The sequence below is a fragment of the Chrysemys picta genome, chromosome 4 (genome assembly GCF_011386835.1).
Source record: "Chrysemys picta bellii isolate R12L10 chromosome 4, ASM1138683v2, whole genome shotgun sequence".
Lineage (NCBI taxonomy): Eukaryota > Metazoa > Chordata > Testudines > Emydidae > Chrysemys > Chrysemys picta.
This window is the reverse complement of record NC_088794.1, coordinates 119,576,639-119,600,290: the sequence shown is the minus strand read 5'-3', so window position 1 is coordinate 119,600,290 and position 23,652 is coordinate 119,576,639. Positions and strand designations below refer to the sequence as shown.

The window sequence follows — 23,652 nt, the reverse complement described above, 5'->3', positions numbered from 1 at the left end:
TTACTTTCACTCCTGCATAGGCACCTATTACCCACCACCCCCGTCCCGATTTTTCACTGGTTACACTACCATCATCACACTTGGTAGCCTTGTTTGCCATCTCAGACTACTAAAAGCCTGACTGGAGCTGGAAAACAAACTACCCTCTCTCCCCTAGACTTTATTGTATTAATTTAAATGAAATATATTGGCCCAATGAGTCAAAGGTGTTAACATGCCCCTGTAATTGCCAACATCGAACAGTTTTAAGCAGGATCTGGGTTTGATATAGAGAGACCTCAGCCAATCTAGTACCATGGCAAACACAGCATTAAACATAGTTTTAACCTTTTGTTAAACATATGGAAAAGAAGGAAAAACAGTTAAATCATTTGAAATGTAAAGTATTAAGTGAGACTTTCATAGAATCAGAGGGTTAGAAGGGTCCGCAAGGGTCATCTAGTCTAACCCCAGCCAAGATGCAGGATTTGTTGTATCTAAACCATCCAAGACAGACGGATATCCAGCCTCTTTTTGAAAACCTCCAGAGAAGAAGCTTCCACAACCTTCCTAGTCAATCTGTTCCATTGTCCTACTGTTCTTACAGTTTCTCCTGAGATTTAATCCAAATCTACCGGGCTGTAGTTTGAACCCATTGCCCTTTATTGTGCCCTCTGTGGAAAAAGAGAACAACTATTCTCCATCGTTTTTGTGGCAGCCTTTCAAATATTTGAAGACGCTATCATATTGCCCCTTAATCTCCTCTTTTCCAAACTAAACATACCCAGTTCCTTCAGCCTTTGCTCATCTGGCTTGATTCTATCCCTGTCCTCATCTTTGTAGCTCACCTCTGGATCCTTTCCAGTTTTGCCACATCCTTTCTGCTGATCAAAATGGGACACAGTTCTCCAGCTGAGGCCTAACCAGCACCGAGTAGAGGAGTACTATCACTTCCCCTGATTGCATGCTATGCCTCTGTTAATGCAACCTAAAATTGCGTTTGCTTTTTTTTTTTGCAACAGCATCACATTGCTGACTCATATTGTGGTTGCGATCGACCAAAACTCCCAGATCTTTTTCAGCAGTGCTGCTGCCAGGCCAGTTTTCCCCTATTCTGTAATCGTGCACTTGATTTTTCTTCCCTAAGTGTAGCACCTTACATTTGTCATTGTTGAATTTCATTTTGTTGTCTATAGTCAAGTTCTCCAATTTATCAAGATCCCTCTGAATTTTACCTCTATCCTCCAAAGTATTGGCAACCCCCCATAACTTCGTGTCATCTGCAAACCTGATCGGTATGCTCTCTATTCCTTCCTTTCAGCAAGTCACTGTTGCAGTCCATTCCCCCAAAGTATTTTTGAGGACCACAAACGGGAGCGATAAGCAGCATAATAGCTCATCCCCTTCATTATTTTGTCCATCAGTTAGGCCTAATTTCCAATGAATCAGTTTTGGTTCATTGATTTCCAATCCCACACTTCTCTTGTTTAGCGGTCATGATCTTAAAGTTTTTGTATTATATCAGTAGGGCTTTTCTTTTACACTAATTCAGTATTTCTCTCTCCATTTTGTATCTTTTCCCATGAGCATTTGTTGTTATAGGTTATTGTGACATTTTATGAACTTTCACTCACTTTTCACAGTTAAGTTTACAATTAGGGTGAATCTACAGGCCTGGTTATCACAACTACCCTCCAGGATAGGGCTGAGAAATTGGCCAGGATTGGTGTATGTATGTGAAGGAAAGTGTGTGCTGCTATTGCTTGTGCTGTACCTATTTAATGAATAAATAAAGAATGTTACTGTCCAGGGTGTTAATATGATACCATTCACCAGCCGTACGTTTATTTAATTGTGAAAAAAAGAGAAGATATATATCAATACACTTGTTAAAGTTTTCCATGAAGCCTTGGCATCTCCTTTGAATATGAAAAGAAAGCACTATAAGGGGAAACTATTTAAAGATTATATTGAGCAAAAGACTTCTCTGAGCTGGAGTTTGGAAAGTAATTTCCTCCTGTGCATCAGAACATTTTTAGGTTTGCCCACACATTCATTATGATAAATCCTTTGTGCTGGGATCAGAACTGAGTCAGAACAGTCCATTTTTAATCAGCAAAATCTAGCCAGTCTCAGAATTCAGCTGGCTCTTTTAAAAATATGTTATGATTATTTTATATCTAAATCATTTAGGTTTTGTCCTTATGTATCGTTTCAACATTATCTTCCCACCACAGGCCACAGTTCTTCCTTTTGTGAATCTGCCCACAACACCAATGGCTTTGTCCTGATCATGCTGATAAGATGCAGGCTTCCCCACTGCTAATTTTGATTCCAATTAAGCAATACAGAAGGAGACTCCAGAGCCTCAGACAAAGGTCCCTTAAGAGCAAGATCTTTACAATACATACTTTATGCCAGTGAAGCATTTTGTTATTTTTGAAACTGATTATTCTGGACCCATTCTCCGCCCATCATCATCACCTCTTCTCCTCCTCCCCATATTTCTAACAGTTCAATGAAAGGCCAGGGGAAAAAAAGAAGCTGAGAAAGAATGGCAAAGAGGCTCAGAGAAACTCAGGAGTTGATTTAACAAGCAACTTACTGTGGCTGGATGAAGAACCAGAAGGTGGCTACAATATTATGACCATTGATGACATTTGCAGTTAAACTACATTAAGAGAAATCAGATTTCATACCTTGGGGCAGAAAATGATCATATGAAGGTGTCAGGATTGAAATTAATTCTTTCTTAACCTTGAAAAAGGGCTGGGGTGGAGTCTCTTCCATGCACAGAAATTTCATTGTGTACGGGGAGACTTTGGCAAACCAGTAAAGTGCCTAAAACCACTATGGCTTATTATTAAAAAGCAACTTAGTCAGCAAGCTGTAAATTGGCCATTCAGCAATCTCAGCTTGACCAAGGCAGGACGGGAGGGGGTTTTGGGTGCCACGGAAAGGGCAGCTTGACCCCGCGTCCTTCCTGATAAGAATTATGTTGAAGTTGCTGATACATGCATTTTAAAAGAGCAGGAATGTCTATTGGGGTCTCAAGGCTGCAGACTCTGGAAAGACCCACACCTGGTTAATCAATAATCAAAAAGAGCCTCTTGCTTACCCAGTGGAACTGCTTGCTTGACAAGTTTTCTTTAAGGGACATGTCATTGTATTACTAATGTATAAATTAGGGGAAAAAGCTTGAGATGGGGGGACTCTTCGGGACTGGTCTCTCCCTCTGGATGCATCTTGTGTTCCCCACCGGCAGATGGGCTGCCACTGTGCCACTCGAGAGCCACATTCAGCTTTGGTAATTATCGAGGGTTGGGGGTGTTTTACTAACCTGTTGTGGACGTGTGTAAGTGCTTGAGATTAAGTAAAGTGTAGCTTTAAGTGAAAGCACTCTTGCGTTGTCCTGTTTGTGCCAGCCATCTATTGGTCGGACAGCCGGGTCTCCCCTGATTTATTTCCTGACACCTCCTCGCACAGAATAAAAGTTACCAAGAGCTTTGGGTTGCAAGAACGCCAGGTAACAATTGCACAGGAGGAATTTAGGAGAATCAGGCCAAACACATTTTAGGAGAGTTTCTTCTAAAGAATCGGGGACAGCTATTTTTAGCCCTGCAGCCTGAGCCCTGTAAGCCCAAGTCATTTGAATTGCACTCCGAGATTCGGTGCCAGGGGTTTTTCTTTACAGTGTAGGCATACACTGTGTGTTCCTAATAATTAGGGATAATAAAATGAAATGAAAAATCCACTATCTTTCATAGGCTTGTTACCAGCAGGTTTAAATCTGACTGGTCTAGGTGTAAAGTGATTAAACCTATATTAAAGAAAAGTCGTGCTAAAATTTCTATATCTTTCTGAATGGAAACGCATATCGGTGACTAACAAGAGGTTCTTCTGGGCAATAGTTCTGGATGGCTGCTCTACTGCCTGAATACTAAAAAAACTCACTTCTCCCCCTACCCCGCTTCATAGGGAAAATGGGATTTTTCATCAGTCAGCTCAAGCTAATTTTCTTCTACATTTTTCTGAAAGTACGATTTAATAAATATTTATTTGGTAATGCTTCGAAAACTCCCTGTGGTTGAGGGCTAATCATGGCTGAATCAAGTCTCTTCTCACACCGGCTGCTGAAAAAGAGGATAAAAAAGGCTGGCAAAATGGAATATGGTATTAGATGATGGAGAGAAGAGTTGCCTTTGCTGCAATCAGGAATGGAGTTTTCAAATCACACTTGCTTACACAGCAAGAAGATTTTTTGTCTCCTTTTATTCTTCGTAAATCTTCTTCCCCTGTTTGTTTATTTACTTTTCTATTCTTAGAATTGCTTGCTAAATCCTTTGGATCAGGGGCTTATAGGGCATAAGCAGTCAGTGACTAAGGGATGGAGGGTGTTTGTTTGCCTTTCTGTTTTAAAATATACACTATGGAGAGGTATTTAAACACAATGGAGGGCGGGGGTCTTTGTGGATTTTGGAACCAGTTTTCATTGACCCTCATTTCACTGATCAAGTTTGAATTTATTTTGGTTCCTGTCCTTTTGCTGAAGATAAGGTATGTGCTGATGTAAGCAATAACATCTGATGCAAATAAGGCTAATTTGTGAATATTTTATTTTCAGCTATGCTCGCACTTATGAAAATCTGATGCCTGGATTCATCAATAATGGCACAGACTTTTAAACAAGTCCATGAGACTCCTTCCAAGTACTTCTGAATCTTCCACTCGATTAGTTTTAGAAGTGAATTGGGAAGTTTTTCTGATGGCTGAAAATACATTAAAAAAATCTTTTGTGGATTTAAAATAGTACACACTGTAGAGAGAAGTCCTGAAACAGCAAAGGAGAAGAAGTAGCTAGCAAACTTGGTTTATATGCATTGTATAAATACATACACTTAGACAGCATTAGGTCAGTACGTAGCCAGAAAGGACCTGCTCTTGCTCCTATTCGAGTCAATCTTAAAAGTCCTATTGACTTTCACAGTTCAGGATCAGAACCTCAGAGACAGTCAGGCAGAGATGTGATAAACTGCAGAGCCAGATGATAAATTGCATTTATTGTGCACTTTTGACCACATCTCCTGCACTCTGCCCACTAATCCATCTCCCCCAGGGCTTAGTCTTACATTCCAAACCTCTGTGGAGCTTCCAAACTTCAATTTTATTTTCTAAATCAACATGCCAAGAACAAATGTCCTGCTCTGACTAAAATTACCCTGTCCCAAGACCTAGGACAGGCAATATTCCATTCTGCACCAAGGACAAGTTTAAGGCCCAGTATCTTATTAATGGGCAAAGGGATCTAAGGGAATTTTACAGCTTTGGAAAATGGAAATTTCCAGTGAGACACAAGCACTTGCTTCTAGCCTTAAAAGTCCCAAGATACCATATAGGGTTTTAAGCCCTGTAAAACTGTGGGAATTCTTGAAAACTAAAACATCTTTTTTGATAAAGGCAGGTTAAAAAAAGAAGAGGAAGAAATTCCCCCCAAATAGATTTTACAACTCCCTAAAACATTTGCACTGCTTACTATGCAAAATATATGATAGTGTGTTGTGGTATAAAGCTTTGATTAGCATGAATTTGAGATTAACTGCAGTTATGAGTAATGCAGCCATCCTAAATTAATACTGATAAAACCATCAGTTCATACCACAGCACATTTCCTATATTTAAAAAACACTAATGCACAAGCTGCTGTGCATGTGTAATACTGCCCTCCACTGGAGGGAACCATAATTGCACAGTCGTGTGTCATAGGCCCTACATTGTTAACAGCTAATGGAGAGTCTACTCTAGCCAGATAAGGAAGCATGTACCTTTGAAACGGGAGGATATGTGTTCTATCACTGAGGTTGTTGGGAAGAATTGAGTGACCAGAGTGTGCAACACAGGAACTTCACAGTTGTCACTATCTAGCCATATAGATTTGTTACACTATTGTACATATCTATATCCAGATCCTTTGCACTTACATAGTTCCTTTCATGGGGGGCATGGATCAGCATTCATGTCGCACTCCCTGTCAGTACCTGGCCCAGGCTGGGTAAGCTAATGATCCAACCAGCAGACCAAATTCGGTGATGAATCCTGGCCATGTGTCACCTAAGGCACATTGCACATATGTTAAGAAGAAGTTCCTTTCATCTGAGCAACTGCAAAATGTTTTACAAAGGTGAGTTTAATTAAAGCCATCATTTCACGACAGCATTGATTTCTCTGTGGAGTCATTTCCACAGATTGCTCTGATGCTGTTTTAAATCAGCATGTTTTGAATCCTGTGGGTCTTTAGATGAATCAATATCTGAAAAAGAATCATCCCTATATCACATGAAAGGTTAATCTTTCCTTAGAAACAAAAGCCACTAACAGTTAATCCATGAGAGCCTGAAAATTAAATCTGGATCCTTTGGCTTCAAAAGCCGTAAACCGAGGGTCGAAATACACTGTCTATCTGCATTTGTGCCTTTGATATTCAGAGCCCCTTTTGAGCCCCTCTTGGATATTGTCTCCGCCTAGACATCTGAGTGATGTCTCTGTTTTCACTTCAAAGTTCAGTGGGAGCTCATTCTTTGGAATGTTAAAGAGCATTTTGATGGCCACATTACATAAATAAGCTGTAATGAGTAAGCAGGTGAAGTGCACTGTCTGGATTTTTGGATGGCTATAGAGAAAATACAATTAACCCTCACAGAAAAAAATGCATTTTTTACATACTGTCCAGTTGTTGCATAATGTTGTATGCACATTATGAGCTAGATCCTCAGCTTGTATAAGCTGACATTGCTCTATCAAAGTCAATGAGACTGTGCCAATTTACACCAGCTGAGGATCTGGCCATAAAATTCTGCCTTCATTCCCTTTTTCCCCATTTGTACTAACTGTGGTAATGTATTGTGTGTGTATGTGTGAGAGACAGATTGACAGCATCAACCCTTTTTACATAGGAAATCTAACTCCTGTCACATGGCTCCAGTGACCTTGAGGAGAAAAGGACGTATCCCAGTTTCTTGAAGCCTCCAGTTCATCCTTCTTAACAGTGCAGTGATATTAGAATCCACAACCAAGTGCAGCCTGCAAGAAACGCATGATTGCAGACCTAGTAAACACCAACATAAATATTTCTGGAGGGTAGCTGTTCTGAGGGATGGAGCCATTTGTCAGCACAGGTGCAGCAGGGTAAGTTGATAGAGAAGCACTGATTTTCAGCAATGAGCTTATGCAACAAAGAATAGCTGCTGTCTATTTGCAAGGCACTGACGAAGGTTGGCATCTGGGTACAGAAGAGAATTAAGCATGAAATTAACCAGCTGTGCCACTGAAGAAACTACTGGATAGGTTTCCAATCCACTCTATTGATAGTCACACAAGTTTGGAGACCTACAGATGTGTCTCCATTTATGACTATATACACACACACACCTTGGTGTTCTATTTCAGAATCCATCTTCCATTTGTGCCATGGAAACTGTGATTTCAATTTTTGACACAGATCCGTCACACAATAGAGATTCTACCACTAGAACATCTTGAACATTGTCCAACGAAAGAAAAAGAAAATATAAAACCAGAGTAAAACACTTGCATCTCCATCCTAATGCTATGCACCACTCAAATTTAATACAAAAATTTAATACTAAATCTCTTACACATGAGGTATTCTTTTGGTTAGTTGTTCTGTTACCCATGGCTATGTAGAGAGGTCTAAAGCAGCAAGAGCAGGAAAAAAACTACTTAAAGTGGCTTGTCACAACACAATATAGTATGAATAATCACTTTCAAAAGTGTCCTTAAATAATAAATGTACGTAGAGCTAAGGTGAGTGACAGGGATACCTAAAATTTTGGACTACAGTTGCCACTTCTCTCAAATATGCTTTGATCCCATATCCAGATAGTTTCACCCATGAGGTTCAGCCTGAAGCTGTCAATGCCTGAAAGTTTTCTGTAGTGGCTCCCCCTTCACTTTCTGCTGTGTTTGAAGAAGGCAGAGGACCTATGTCCATAAAGTGTCAAGATTTCTGTTGCTTGAAAGCAAGGATGGTTGATGTTTCAAAACCAGTCTGGGCCAAGTAAAGTGGGGACCTCTTATATACACCTTTTTCTTCTTCTCCCACCCCTAATTATTCATTTTAACCCTCCTTTTAAACAGGTTCTCTTCCCCTTAATGAGCTTTTGCTAGGCCTGGTATGGGTTCTCTACCCTGGCATTCCCCTGGCAGCTGAGATGTTCAGCGCAATCAGGCAGGACTTGTACAAACTGATCTATTATTGAATATATAGATTTAACCTTGCCACATCCACCAGCACCCCCACACCCAAGCGCCACCAAAAATAAATGATTGAATGACAGTCTGCTCAGTAAATCCTGTGACTAAGCTTGCAATCGCTGGCAGCATCCATAAATTCAAAAGTGTAAAATTGGATCATTTCATTCCAGTGAATTAGTGTCCCTGTTAATAGAGTTCTAAATATATAATCACATAAATGGCAAAAGAAAAATCTTAAGCAGGCCTTTGCTGTGCAGTTATTCCCAGTTCAGACCAGGGAAATTGGCCAGGCCCATTCACCTTTGGGAACAATGTCTTTGATTCCCCCACTGTCAAGTGTTCTGGCTAACACTTACTGCAGTAAAACAGGCAGGCCATGGGTTTTATCAAGCTCTGTCAGATCTCAAAAGGATCATGGGATTCCCCTAGTTTATTTTTTTCCTCCTCTTGGTTTTTGGTATAATGCAGATGCCAAACATGAGGTCTTCAGGGGATGTTTAATTTGGATCTGGGCCAGCTTCCCAACTTGTTAGCACAACAATCTCATCTGGAGAAAGACACTGTTCTCTACAGGTAGGCAATAGAAGCGCTAGTATTCAAAGTTACTTGAACTTCTGCCAGATCTGTCTGTGAATACCTTGCTCAGCAGACTGTTTGGAGTTTCTTCTTAAGCAATGCACTTTAGAAAATCATAGCCTTTGATTGCTATGGGTTTTGTTACACTAAGAAGGACTCTAAAACAGTGTTGTATCATGAAAGACTCTCTGAGCCTGTAAGTTGTTAGCATCTGTGCGACAGTTAGTTGAGCCCTTTTGAGGTTATTGAAGTGCTAATGTGCATTAAACTCTTCAGTGTTGTGTTCCAACATGGCTAAGCATCTGATTTCAGCCCTCAAGAGCACAGCAGTTCAGACAAGGGCTAAAACTCTTCTACACTCGCTCTTCATTGTATCTAGGCATTGTCACACATATGCTACAGTAATTACAAGTAAAAAGTCAGTATTTGCCAACAGTTACCTCACAGTGATATGTGAGATTATTATTCTAATTAGTGAACTAAGTCTTTGTGAAGTTCTTACGTATTATTTGACCCATTCTATACATGAATAAAGATGAAGTGACTGCCCATGGTCATAAAGCAAATTGGTAGCAGAATTGGGAAGAGAACCAAGACTCCTCTTGATTTCAGATTAGAACTAGGAAACTAGTGCACAAAATTCTCCATATATAATTGTTCAAATTGTCAAGAAGTCTGTTTCAGCAGTGCTTGTGTCCATAGTATAGTCGCTTTCCGTGACTATTCTAGTGAATGTGTTTATTGCCAGAAACATTCATAGGAAGAGGAAATTTTAAGCACCTATTGGAGAATATTTGCAGAAAGAATTCTGAGCTATTAACTGAATTATTTTAGGAGAAATCCAAGCTTAACACTTTACACTCATCCAAACAGGGAAACAAAACATCATTGTGACCTCTGTGTCCAATCAAAATTATCCCACACAGTTTACATAGGCCCCAATTCAGCAAGCAATACTGATTCAGTGAACAAAATAAACACATGCTTAACTTTAAGCACAGATACTGCATATTCACTATTGGCAGCTCACAAGCAAGCTACTGATTAAGCATTATTTACTAAAGATATAATTCTGAATAATGAAGAAAACTCTAACCCTTGAACAGAATCGACCACAAAAGGCTAGATTTGTGCCAATTCTTAAGGTAAAAATCTTCAAATAAATTAATGGCTATGAATTATATAACCTAGCTAGTGCATAATTCACATTAACTAATTAAGTCCCCTGCATTAACCACTAGACAAACTACAGCTGTTTGCCTACATGATGATTCGTTCACATATTTAAAACACTTGTATTATCTTTTTCCAAGTGGTTTCATTCAAAAGGTCTAAGCACAGGTCTTGGAATCATATCCACTTTTTCCACTGCAATGCAGTATTAGGGAACATGCAGCCTTTCAAATGTACTGTCCTTGAGATAGGACTGTTACACTAAGAAGGTTTCCATGGCCCATTTCTGCTCACTGTCTCTGTCATGGTATACGTCTCATTGCATCCTAGTTTCCTGTTCAACACTCCCTCTAAAAGCTGTGCAAGATTGTCATTAAAAAAAGTCAAAACTTACTGAAAGTTTAATGGCCTTGGAGTCCAGAAAGCCCAAGGCTAAATGTAAGCCCAAGCCAGAACTGAGTTTCATAGTCAATGGGAGTTTTGCCTATGTAAGAAATGACAGATATATAGTGGGTCTGATTCTGACCTTATGGACATGAGATTAACACTCACATAATTTCATTGACTTCAGTGGATTTAAATCCTGAGTTACACCAGTGTAAGTGAAATCAGAATCAGGCCTGTTGTGCTTAAAGGGAACAACTTTTTAAATTTATAAAATATAAAATGTGCTGTACTCGTTATGGGTTTTACAGTTGGTCATCAAGATAGACTCTCTTTAGAAAATTTGAAAGAAAAAAAAATATTTCAGGCTAACACCTTATATGCCAAGTGGTAAAATAGTGGAATATATTAGAACAGAAAGACTAACAGTCTTCACCAGGAGCAGTGCTACCAGACCCCACTATGCAGTACTTATTACATAGCCTTGACCAAATAATTGCATTCTCCCAGGCACAAATTTGAGTCTCAGTGTGTCCTAGCAAGCATTATATTTTAAGGAAGATTTACTTTGGCAAAATGTTCTCAATGAAATCATCTTTAACTGGTCTGAATCCTAATATTAGTTAAAAAAACAGTAACTGCAGCATCAGCATTAAAATCCATTAGCACATTTTTCGAGTCAGTAGGCTCCAGATCTTTTTTCATCAATAGAACACTATGGGGGTCCATTCGCCCCTTTAGCCACATGTATAACTCATATTCACAATTATATGAATAGACTAAGAGTATGGAGAGTTTGTGAAAGCGTATACTGTTCCTTTCGGTAACCCTGTAATACTGCAGCACTAGGTGAAAACACAATTTTGCATTAGGCTACACTATGTGCAACAGAATAACCACACACAACACAAGAGTTAAAATACAGGAGAAATCTCATGAAAGGGGCTGCTTCTGGGAGATTTCCAGGCCAATTTTGCATCCTCGAGAAGTTAAGAGATGTTTTTCTATACTTTTGCATGCTTTCTTTAATCCAAACTGAATCTTTACGAAGTTGGCCCAGCATTAGTCAAGACCTCATGTTTTACATCTGGCTAGAAAAACAATATACACCAGCAATGTACATATTAGAATTAAAATATCCAGATTTTATAGCATGTCAAGAAAAAGATTCCCCATTGTTTAATATGTTCCATAGGAAATTGCCCTGTCACTGACAATTGTAAGGAGATTGCAATGTTTCAATTAATCTTTCTTGTTCTAGGTGCTGCATATAACATATGGAATCTGAAGAACTTCACTGAGCTGAAATTCAGAGGAAGAGGTGCTTTAAAACTAGATGAGATATGACAAGACTTATAAAACAGAACCTGCCATCCTGAGTCATGATAGCAATGAAACATTGCTCACAGTAAGGCTTCCAGTCACACATAATTTTTCTCTTTGTCTCTGCCTTCCTTTAGGTCTTCTCTAGAAAAAACTGGCCAGCCCCTTCCTGTCCTCACAAATGTACCCTTCATACCGATGCACACAGAAAAAGTCAGTGGTAGATTAAGATTAAACAGACCAGCAATCTTGTCTGTGAGCTCCAAAGTAGCTTTTTACTCGAAAGCAAATTTCTAGGGATGGGGTCAAATTCTCTTTCAGTTAAACCAGTGTAAATGCAGAGTAACTTCACTGAAGTTAGTGGAGTTGCTGTAGATTTATATTAGTGTAAACATTTATACATGGAAGATAGGATCTCTTGCCTGAGTAGAACTGTTGTGTCTTTCCTCTGTACACAATACAGTAAAAGCTTTGGTATCTGGCATATTGGGAGAATGGAGGCTGCAGGTTATCAAAATTCTGGTTAACTAAGAGTTATACTTACCAATGGAGTTTGGGTGTGGGAGGGGGATCGGGGCAGGTGGTTGGAGCATGGGAGGAGTTTTGGGGTGCTGGATCTGGGTGGTGCTCACCGTGGGCAGCTCCCCCGAAGCAGCAACACGTCCTTGCTGATCCACCTGCAGGCACTGCCCCCGCAGCTCCCATTGGCCACTGCTCCCGGCCAATGGGAGCTGCAGAGCCAGTACTCGGAGTGGGGCAGCGCACAGAGCCCCTGTGGCTGTTCCTCCACCTAGGAGCAGCAGGGACATGTCGCTGCTTCTGGGGAGCTACACTGAGCCAGGTAGGTATTCTGCCGGCCCAGCACCAACTGGACTTTTAATTTGTATTGGTTGATATCAGAAATGCCATTTTCTAGAGCTTTCTGATTGGTAAGGTGCTGGATAACACTGCTTTTATTGTATCAAGAATATGAGAAATCCACCTGGACACAGTTGGGTTCCAAATAACAATGTTTGCTAACTATATATAAGCATACAAGGCCTTGCTACATATGCACCCTGCTGCTCTGTTATGTTCTGGTGGCTCTGGAGTTAGATGATTTTGTGGCATTTCCATGTCAGCAAATGTTAAGTTACACAGCAGGTTATAGGTTTAGTCACCATTATAGTCAGTAAAACTGCAACCTCTTTCAAGTCACGTATATCATTAGATCTTGCATACTATGCCAGCTTTTTGACATAGGTGGCCCAGTCCTCTACTGCAGTGCTTCTCAAAGCCAGTCCGCTGGTAGTTCAGGAAAAGCCCCTGGTGGTTCAGGCCGGTTTGTTTACCTGCCACGTCTCCAGGTTCAGCCGATCGCTGCTCCCACTGGCCGCGGTTCGCCACTCCAGGCCAATGGGGGCTGCGGGAAGGGCGGCCAGCACATCCCTTGGCCCGCGCTGCTTCCCGCAGCCCCCATTGGCCTGGAGCGGTGAACCACGGCCAGTGGGAGCCGCGATCGGGCGAACCTGCGGACGTGGCAGGTAAACAAACCGGCCTGGACCACCAGGACTTTCCCTGAACAAGCGGCGGCCCGACTTTGAGAAGCACTGCTCTACTGAGCTATTAAACAAGCCCATTGCCTCAAACTGCCAGGCATTTTTTGTCCCTTTTCTTTACTCACAAGAACAAATCCTAAGCAGCTAGCAAACTGGAACGTATTTCTTTACATTCACCCTGCCAATCAATTCAGACTCTCTCCCCCAACTACAGAAAGGAGCTCACAATCAAAACTGAATCAAAGTTCCAATATTAGGTAACTCTTTAGCATGGACAATAAAGTTTAAGGATTCTTCCAAAGTAAAAGCTGGTCTCTCATATTTATATGGGTGCAAATCCAGAGAATGCTCATTGAATTTACTAGGTTACTCTAGATTTATACATCTGAATAGCTCCCTGTTATCAGAAACTTCAGAATAATTCCATAGTGGATTGAAGAACAAAATCAGCTCATTCCCTTTCAGGGCCTATTTGGAGTGGACACTGGACTAGGAATGTCCCATAGTCATTCCCACTCACATCTTTGAATTTCAGAGATCCTTCCGAGAAAGTTGCGGGACCCAGATCAATTGAAGAATTTGGGCTAAATTCTGCCCTCACGTACACCTATATAAATGTAGATCAGGGGTTCCCAAACTTAGTCTGTGGCTTGTTCAGGGTAAGCCCCTGGGAGGTCGCAAGACGCTTTGTTTACCTCAGCATCCGCAGGTACAGCCGCGTGCAGCTCCCAGTGGCTGCAGTTCACCATTCCCGGCCAACGGGAGCTGTGGGAAGCAGCGCGGGCCTGGCCACCACTTCCCATTGACTGGGAAAGGCAAACTGCAGCCACTGGGAGCTGCAAGCAGCTGTACCTGTGGACGCTCAGGTAAAGAAAGCATCTTGCAGCCTGCCAGGGGCTTACCCTGAACAAGCCGCGAACCAAGTTTGGTAACCCCTGATGTAGAGTAACTCCACTGAAGTTAGTAGTTTGGGGGATACGTGTGTATATATCTCCTAGGGTTGCCAACTTTCTACTCAAACAAAACCGAATACCCTTGCCTTGCCCACTGCCCCTCCCCTCCTCCAATTCCCCACCCATGCCCCACCCCTTCTCTGAGGCCCCACTTGTTCCCCCACCTCTGTTGCTGACTCTCCCCATCCTCACTCACTTGCTTATTTTCACCAGGCTGGCTCAAGGGGCTGTGGTGTGAGAGTATGAGAGTTATGGCTGGGGGTGTGGGCTCTGATGTTGGGTGGGGGATGAGGGATTTGGGGCGCATGAAGGGGCTCTGGACTGGGGCCGGGGGTTTGGGGGGGTGAGGCCTATGGCTGGGGGGTGCAGGCTATGGGGTGGGGCTGGGGATGAGAGGTTTTGGGTGCAGGAAGGGTGTTCCAGACTGGGACTGAGGACTTTGGAGGGCATGAGAGGGATCAGGGTTGGGGCAAGGGGTTGAAGCTCTGGGGGGCAAGGGGAGTGAGGGCTCTGGCTGGGGGGTACGAGTTCTGGAGTAGAGCTGGGGATGAGGGATTTGGGGTGCAGGATGGTGCTCCGGGCTGGGATTGAGGGGTTTGCAGGGCAGGAGAGGGCTCAGGGCTCAGGCAGGGGGCTGGGGCATGGCGGGGGGCTCAGGGGTGCAGGCTCCAGGCGGCGCTTACCTTAAGTATCTCCCAGAAGCAGCGGCATGACCACCCTCCGGCTCCTATGCGGAGGCACGTCCAGGCGGCCCTGCGTGCTGCCCCATTTGCAGGCACCGCCCCCACAGCTCCCTTTGGCAGCAGTTCCTGGCCAATTGGAGCTGCATGGGTGGCACTTGGGGTGGGGACAGAGCCCCCTGACTGCCCCTACGTATAGGAGCCGGGGGGGGGGAAGACATGCCGTCTGCTTCCCAGGAGCCGTGCAGAGGCTAGCAGGGTGTCTGCCAGCCCTGCTGCACAGCGCTGCCAACCAGACAGTCAACTGCGCAGTCAGCGGTGCTGACCAGAGCTGCCAGGATCCCTTCTTGACTGGGTGTTCCAGTTGAAAACCAGACACCTGGTCACCCTAATCTCTCCATGATCATACCTAGAACACACACATACATATCTCTTCCTCATCAGTTGTTGCCACTTCTTGTATTTAGTTCTCTGGCCCCAAAATCTGCCTGCCTATATAGTGGCTGCTTAACTGCTCTCAAGAAAGACTGTAAATGGTACAAGTTTTGCTTTTGGAGAAGAAGAAAGCACAACGAAGACCAATTGAGAACAAAATTATACTATATGGCACAAGGGGAATTTATTACATTGTAAGCAAATGAATTCTATTTGTTTTCCTTTCTGCTGATGTATTTTTAATGGAAGTGTCCTGTGAGGTAGCAGACATTAAGTGACAGAGAGCATTAGATACTACATTTAGTTATGAAGGGAGTCGAGAGGCTCAGATGCAACCAATCAGAAAGGAAGCAGTCCGGATGGCAGGGGGTACAGAAATGAGATTAAAAAGAAAAAACACAGCATAAACATACATACACTTCCATTGCTCATTTTGATCGCAATCCCCTCCAGTGCTCTTGAAAGAGATTTGAAAATGGTTATGAGGTAGGAGCCACCAGCATCATGCTGAAGGGATGAAATAATAACAGAGAGAGAGAGAAAGAGAGAGAGAGAATATGAATAACAAGCTGAAAAGAATGGGATAGAAAGGTACTGAGGAAGGAAGACAGAGTTCCTCAGGCAATGGATGCAGCAGAGAACAGAGGATAAGGAGAGCAGAGAAATTACAGGAAAAGGCTGGAAATCTGCAGGACGCTGAAAGAAAATCAGACGGGGAAGAACTGAAGAGCACTACAGGTTAGAAAGTTAAAATTAAGTCAAATTGATTTTTCACTACTTCCTTTCCCTCCAAATCAGTGATGAAAAACCATTAAGGCACCAAATCCTCAGCTGGTATAAATCAATGATGGCTGAATTCAATTTAGCTCTGCTGGTTTATACCAGCAGAGGATCTGACCCTAAGGCCTTTGAAAGGAAGTAAGGAGCTGAGAATTACCAAATAAGGACAGCAGCCAATTTGGATTTTCTTACTGAAGCTGTCTGTGATAGAGGGATTGGAGGGCTAAGGGGCCTAGTGGTTAGTGCACTTGACTTCCAACTCCTTGTCTCTCTATCAGGGGGGCAGTAACAGTGCCTGGTTCCTGATCCCAAGCCGGGAGTTTTTGGGTGTCCGATCAGCATCTGGGCCTTTGCTCTTAAGCGGGGCATGGTAGGGGGACCTGGGCCCGTCTTCTCCATCAGATCCCAGCCCAGGGCCCTGTGGGATGTAACTTCAGCAAGGTCCTCGCTGTAGTGTCTAAGTCCACTGCCTCAAGCTACTTCCTACCTATGTGCTCCTTCAGTTTGGAGTGTGACTCCTGTAGTCAAAATAGTCAGCTTCACAGACAAAGTCTAAATGACCAGGGCCCTGCAAGACCTGCTGGTTTTCAAAATATGTGGTAGCTGGAGAAGGTACAGCCTGGGGGTCTTACCTACTCTGTAGTCCCCTCTAAGACTCCACCTTCTGTCTGATTTTCTGTAGAAGGATTCTTCTCTCTTGCACCCTGTCTACCACCCCTTGCCTGGGCTTGCGATCTCCTTTTAACCTGTTTCACCAAATGGAGCATGTTTCAGGCCCAGCATTGTCTTTTAACCTCTTTGGGCCATGTGTGGGGTTTGTATACCCCATCACACCATCATTTAAAAAAGTGATACCTCAGAATTCTCCTGTCTGCAGAGTGTTCTTTCCTCTGAAAAGCTCCTGACTGCACCCATTGTAGAAAGAGAAGGCATCTAATTGTGAGGGGAGATGACCAGGGATACTTCCCTTGGTTCCAGACCTCTTTAATGAAAATGGTTTGGCAACTTCTGACTGAAGGGAAAGTGTGAGCAGCCACCTTGCTTTTTACCTTATATTGCATGTCCTCTTATTTGAATGTGTTATACCCTGATATGTGAAAAGAGTAGAAAAGACAGGTTAAAAAGTGGTAATGTTGCTACACGGAGCTTTGTAACATTTGTTCTATCAAGCCTGAGGCAATATTTCAACAAACTGCTTCATCCTCCTTTATTACATTTTTATGAACAATGACAGTCAGAGAAGCTAAAGAAGGCCTATTAGATTATCAAGTCCATCTCTTCACTAAGGCAGGATTATTCCTTATGGTACATTTCATAGTGTTTTATACAGCACAGTTTTCAAATTATTCAGGTGATAGGGCTTCCATGTCTTCCTTAGAGAGGCTATTCCATATAAATCACACTTAGGGAATTTTTTCTGAGATTCAGTCAAAATATTTCTCTGCTCAACTACACACTAACTGGGAGGGCAGTATCTCTGGAATTCTGTAAACTTGGAAATACATTTTGCTCGAGTTCCTTCTAACCCCTTTTCCTAACTGTTCTTCTACAAGGCTGTTAAGGACCTTGATTAAATGTAGCCCACAGGTTTTTCATTTACAAATGGACAGAAAACAGGATATTTCCTGAGAGGAGAGCACAGACTAGATATAGTGATTGCTAATTATAAATACATCAGTAACAAATCTTGCCATCCATACTTGATTCTCTCACAAAATAATCTCCTCTGAGAGGAGGGCACTTCTGTAATAATTAATCCAAACCTTTACCCAAAGTTCAAACCCTTTTGAGGTTTTGTAAGAAGTTTGGCTAACTTTGTTTCCTTATTGTACTTTTGAATTACCAACTACCATCCAGGAATAAAGATACTATTTTCAGACCAGGTTTCCAGCCCCAAGATTTTGGACATTCTAGATTAATATCTAATTTATCAGATGCTTATCCGAACCACAGTGAATCTCCAAACTTTTCGCAGTACACCTATCAAAATCTGCCAATGCTTTGTAGGTGAAGGATTTAAGAGATTTGAATGCACTCCAACACGTTGTGGTTAAACTGACTCTTTTCCAAATCCAGATGTTTCGATCATTCATTGGTGGAGATGTGCAGGATAATAAATGTATCTGCCATCTGCTCCTACCATCTGCCAGCCTGTGGAAAATATAAAACCACCGATAGTTTTACTCTTGGGTATTGGTACCAGTTTAAGTCCACACAGAAAAAAAGCATTCACAAATGCTGAACTTGGACTTTTTCCATGATTAGGATGTCTCACAGCAGAGATCCAAAATGAATATGGAAAATATTCTTTAATGGGTTGGTGGGGAAATAAGGACTGAATAATATGTTATTGTCTAAGACAGTGGTGGGCAACCTGCAGCCCGCAGGCTGCATGCGGCCCATCAAGGTAAGCTGATTGCGGGCCGTGAGGAGACATTTTGCGGACATTGACCATCCACAGGCAAGGCCCCATGCAGCTCCCAGTGGCTGTGGTTCACCGTTCCTGGCCAATGGGAGCTTCATGAAGTAGCAGGCTGCAGGGCTGTAATGACCACCACTTCCCGCAGCTCCCATTCTCTGGGAATGGCAAACCACAGCCACTGTGAACTGCAGGGAGCCATGCCTGCAGACGGTCAACATCTGCAAAATGTCTTGCGGCCCACAATCTGCCTACCCTGTTGGGCAGCAGGTTGCCCACCACTAGTCTAACACAAACTCTTATCTGAACTCTACCCTACCCTATCTAAATAGGTATTTCTGCTCTATACTGAGCACCTGTTCAGCATCTGCAGCTTCCATTGTGTAAACTGTGAGATATAGGTGGTCATTGTGACATTACACCCCATATTACCTATGGAAATATGCTTATGATATGGATATGGCATAACTGAGATATATTTTATGCAAGATGGGTCTTGTAAGGTATCATTGGAAAAGTTATAATTTATTGAATTTGATTATCCAATTTGTATGCAAGTATCATTTCTGTATCTAAAGTTAGGAATATTGACTATGTAACAATTACAACTGTCTGTGTATTTGAGATACACTCACCAGAAACCAGGCCATTAGCCGTGATGGGCCATTAGGAAGAAAGAATAACACTTCGAAGATACAAATCTCTTTCCTTCCTGAGAAGTGTCCTGGGATGTAACTGTGACTCTACTAGGTCAGGTGGTCCTGTCACCTGTTATTAAACACCGTCTTGGACTTCTAGTAATTTTCCAATAAAAGGAGGGGGAGGTCAAGACAGGGAAACAAAAGATTCCCACCTTATGTAAATCTTAGTTAAGGCTGGGGAGTAAGGCAAAAGGGCTCTTCTCCATTGCCTTCCTGCCCAAGAAGAAAGACTGCTGACAGTACCTGAAGAGACAAAGGAACTGATCTGTGGGAAAGGCAAGGGCTGAGTCCAGACTAAGAAAGGAATCTAGTCTGCAAAGAGAAAAACCTTGAACTCTAAGCTACAGAAACTCTGAAACTTGTCTAAAACAACATTTAGGGTGAGAAATTACTCTTGAAACCAGTCTCTAAGATCTTAAGCTTACTGTGCGTATTTTGTTTTATTTGCTTAGTAATCTGCCTTGTTCTTTTTGCTATCCCTTATAATCACTTAAAATCTGCCTTTTATAGTTAATAAACTTGTTTTTGTTTATTATTAAACCCAGTTTGTGCAATGTATAACTGGGGAGAGTAGGGAAAGTTGTGCATATCTTCCTCCACATTGAGGGAGGGTGTGAATTTATGAGCTTACATTGTATAGATTTTTCTACAGCGCAAGACAATATTATTTTTGATGTACTTTTCAGAGGGGAGTTGCACTTGAGTGCTGGGCGATTTCCTAGCTGAGTCTTCTCATAGAGAGCTGTTTGCAGATTCTGTGTGATTCTACAGCTGGTGTTTCCCTATCTATGTGTGTGTGTGATGCCAGAGGCTGGTGAGCCTAATTCAGCAAAACATGGAGAGGGAGGCCAGGTTAGTGGAGCAGGCAGGTTTAGTGAAATTCCAATATATCAGATGGCATCCCAGAAAGGGGGGTCCAACCAGTCACAGTCATAATCTCTTGGGATTTGGCCACATTGCACCCATTCTCTAAGGAAAGCAGACAATGGAGACAGAAAGTTTGGGAGGTGGCAATCAGCTACCAGACAGGATGCCATATGACTGATGTCTGGTCTTGTGGTTCAAGAATTGGGTTCTCAATCAGGTGATCTGGCTTCAAGTCCTGTAGATAAATAATTGGTCTTCTCTGCTTCAGCTCCACATAGCCTCACTTATTTAAATACTGCATCTCTTGAGTGAACATTGTGCCACAACCTGTTCTTTAGATCTTTGTCCTCTCTGCTACATGAAGATTAGCAGAGAAACTCTGGAGAGTATCATGTCAGATCTGAGGAAGGTGGGGTACTAATTGGTTCAAGAGAAGCAGGTATTTGGCCTCTGCTCAGAAATCCATTTCTTGAAGCGGACAACCTACCCAACTACTGACCCCAAACTTCCACTATTGGTTAGTATTATGGAAAAGGTAAATCTCATAGTATCTGGTTCGCTCTGACTTTCTAGATCATTATTAAGATCCAATCCTTGGTCCACCCTCCATGTTAGGGTTGAGGAACATTGGCAGGGAAGCTTGCACCAATGCCCTTGCTGTAACTGTATAGCGGATTCATGAAAGAGTGCAGTAACAGGGTCACCGATCTGACATAGCTCTAAATTAACATGAAATAGCAGCTCAGAAGGGGCTTTCACTTCTCATATCAGTAGTAAGTGTGGTAAACTACTGGAAAAGATATCCAGAAACCTTTTTCTCTCTGTATATATGTTAGGGTTATCACTTCATTTATCCAAACAGAATCTCTCAAACTGTTCTCAGCTATTTCATCACAGGACGAGCTTGCCTACATCTCTATCAGCTGAAAAAATATTTCTGGCAAACATATTAACTCCTTCAATGCTGACCCATGTGCTGAATTCATATACAGCACTGCATTAAGGGACCAGCCTACTGGGCAACTTATAGCTGTCAATATATCCAAAGATCTGAAAGCATTTGTTAAATATGATGTGTATATATGTATTTTTTCTCCTCATGCTGAACACACCTCTCATTTTACTACTTTCAACATTTCTGCACATAAATTAATCTCAATGGGAACTAATTATGAGTCTTTGCAATGGTTCTCCTTTTTTATTAGGTGGAAGAAATGTCACACCTGGCATTGCAAGACTCCTCATATCAGTAGTCCGTAAATCACTTTTACAGTATGCAATCTGATACATGATTTTCATGTATCATGCTAACAATTCTTAAATAACCTAAGCCTTGGACCAACTAATAAATGCAAAATGACTTCACCAAAGAGCTATTTTATAATGAAAGTGTAGCCTAGTCCCTCAACCAGGCTGACTCCGCATCCATATACATTTGTTTTTTCTATTTATTTTTACCCTTGTACTCATTTATTCAGGAGCAAAAATGTCATTAAAAAAAAAAAGAGAGTTCCATTTGGGTGTCAGTGCTCAGAGCCTTCCCAAACATGCAAACTAAAAACCTTCACCTCTAAAAACTAGGAAATACACTCCACCAAAATATAACCAAATAAAAACAAAATCACAAAAAATTAGGAAAATAGAAATGGCATATTTAAGGTAATATCTCCCACATCATATTCCCATACATTCTTAACTCTGCTCCCTTTGAGCACCATTCTAAGGAATGCCTCTGAAAGATCTCAGTGACATATCCTTCTCTGAAATGTGTACCTGTAAGCTGGTGGACAGTTTCACCAGCCAGGGAGGGAAATAAAAATGCAGACATTAAGACCTTTCCTCAAGGCCTTGTTTGTCCACACACAAAAAAGCAAATAAACTGGAAAATGCTGGGCAATAATCTACACAGGCTTTTCTTGCTTTAACCAACCAGAAGAAGAAATGACACATCCTTTCTCTTCCGCCCTTTTTGATCCAGGTTCTCCTTTCTTTTATACTCTGTCCCAAATAGCCATGTGACACCCAGGAGCCTGTTAATAATTTACAGACTGCAGAGCCCTTACCTTGTCACATGGGCTTTGTGCTTACCTCCAGAATGCTGCTGTTGGCCATATTTCAAGGTACCAGGGGCTGTTTTTGTCCCTCAAATTGTCCTTCACACACACCTTGACTAAGCAATCTAAACCAAGGACGGGGCTGAGGCACAAAGCTTGAATTCAGGTTCAAAACTAGATCCACACTCTCCTTAAGATTAGAGTATTCAGATCCATAGTTTGGGTTCAATGTCATCTTCAGCCTAAATCAAACTGTTTCACAGAGTTCTGATGATTTTATTCTTTTTCAGCCTACTGGAAGGAAAATTGGCAGCTGTCACGCTAAAATGTTATCTTAAAGCAGTTTTCCATCAGAAATTCCTGTAATGTAAGCTCAAATGTTTCCACAAAAAGGGTGAACTACAGAAATTAAGTGCTCAGACAAAAATGCTATACAAATTAAAATTCATTACGTTTAAAAAGTGTCTGCCAAAGTTTGCATGTCTCAGATAATGATTCCATAGCAGATCTTGTGTCATGGATGGCTGATACATCAACCTCTTTCCTCCAGAGGGTTGGATTCAGCAATGGAATACATTAAGTTGGCACAAATCTTTCTGTTTTAACTTATTCATTTTACATTTGTCCATATGGTGGACAAACCACAAAACCTGGCTCAGTGATGATAAACTACTGGCAGCCTCCGCTCAGTGGAAAGGCACATGAATGGAATATGCAGCAGGTGTGCGTTGAAGGTTAGAGAAATGTGATGCATTGGTGGAGCAAATTAAAGCTTACTCTGAATCTATCTACATGATGCCTAACTTCAGTCTCTTATATTTGATGGCACACTCATTGCAGAGTTCATAAAAATGAAGTCAATAAAATAGTAAGAAATAATAAAATAACCATGAAAAAGGAAAAGCTCTCAGTTCTTTGAACGATGTGGATCATAAAAAGCAAGACAAAGTGTGTGAGAGCTAGAGATAATGCATTATGGTTCAAAGGGGTCCAGTTGTAGAAGCAGTTTCGAGAGAACATTAGATTAATCCAGAATCTGACCACTTTTAGGAAATGCTGCAAGATCTACCTCTTCAAAAAGGCTTTTCTGACATTTACAACAATTACCTCTTCTCAGAAAAAAACAATCCTCCAGAAAACCACAAATTACATTGCTCTACAGCCAAAATGCTTCTGAAATAACTGTAGTCAAACTTTACTAATTCTGGGTCACTGAGAACGAAAATGATGCTTAAAATTGTTGATTGGCTCTAGTTTTCAAGATATGCTATTGGGTCAGTATATACGACCCTTGACTTCGGAATGGCGGAGGATAAGTGAGTTATAAAGGGAAGGGATCTCAATTTAAACCAGAAATGACTAAAATACATCTTTGACTGAATCTATGAATAAATCTATAACTGGGTTTGGACAGTACTTGCTTTTTAGGCAAAACAATGAATGATGCAATCTGAAGCTGGTATTGCGTCATACATGATATGAATTGCATCATGTTATTCCTAGAAGTCATGGATGATGC

The 23,652-nt window shown here is 41.8% G+C and overlaps 1 long non-coding RNA gene across 4 annotated transcripts in view; it reads left to right on the top strand.

Moving 5' to 3' along the window:
• The first annotated feature begins 3,112 nt into the window (after positions 1-3,112).
• The window catches only part of LOC112058928 (uncharacterized), a 69,729-nt gene continuing 49,189 nt past the window's right edge, over positions 3,113-23,652 (top strand). Inside the window, exons 1-4 of one of the 4 annotated variants that reach the window (XR_006175591.2) lie at positions 3,113-3,286; positions 4,604-6,157; positions 6,930-7,161; positions 11,645-13,133. This is a non-coding gene — a long non-coding RNA (uncharacterized LOC112058928). Of the gene's footprint in view, positions 3,287-4,603; positions 6,158-6,929; positions 7,162-11,644; positions 13,134-23,652 lie in introns of those variants that run through there. The other 3 variants (XR_010600717.1, XR_010600718.1, XR_002888101.3) reach the window with 3 other exon arrangements.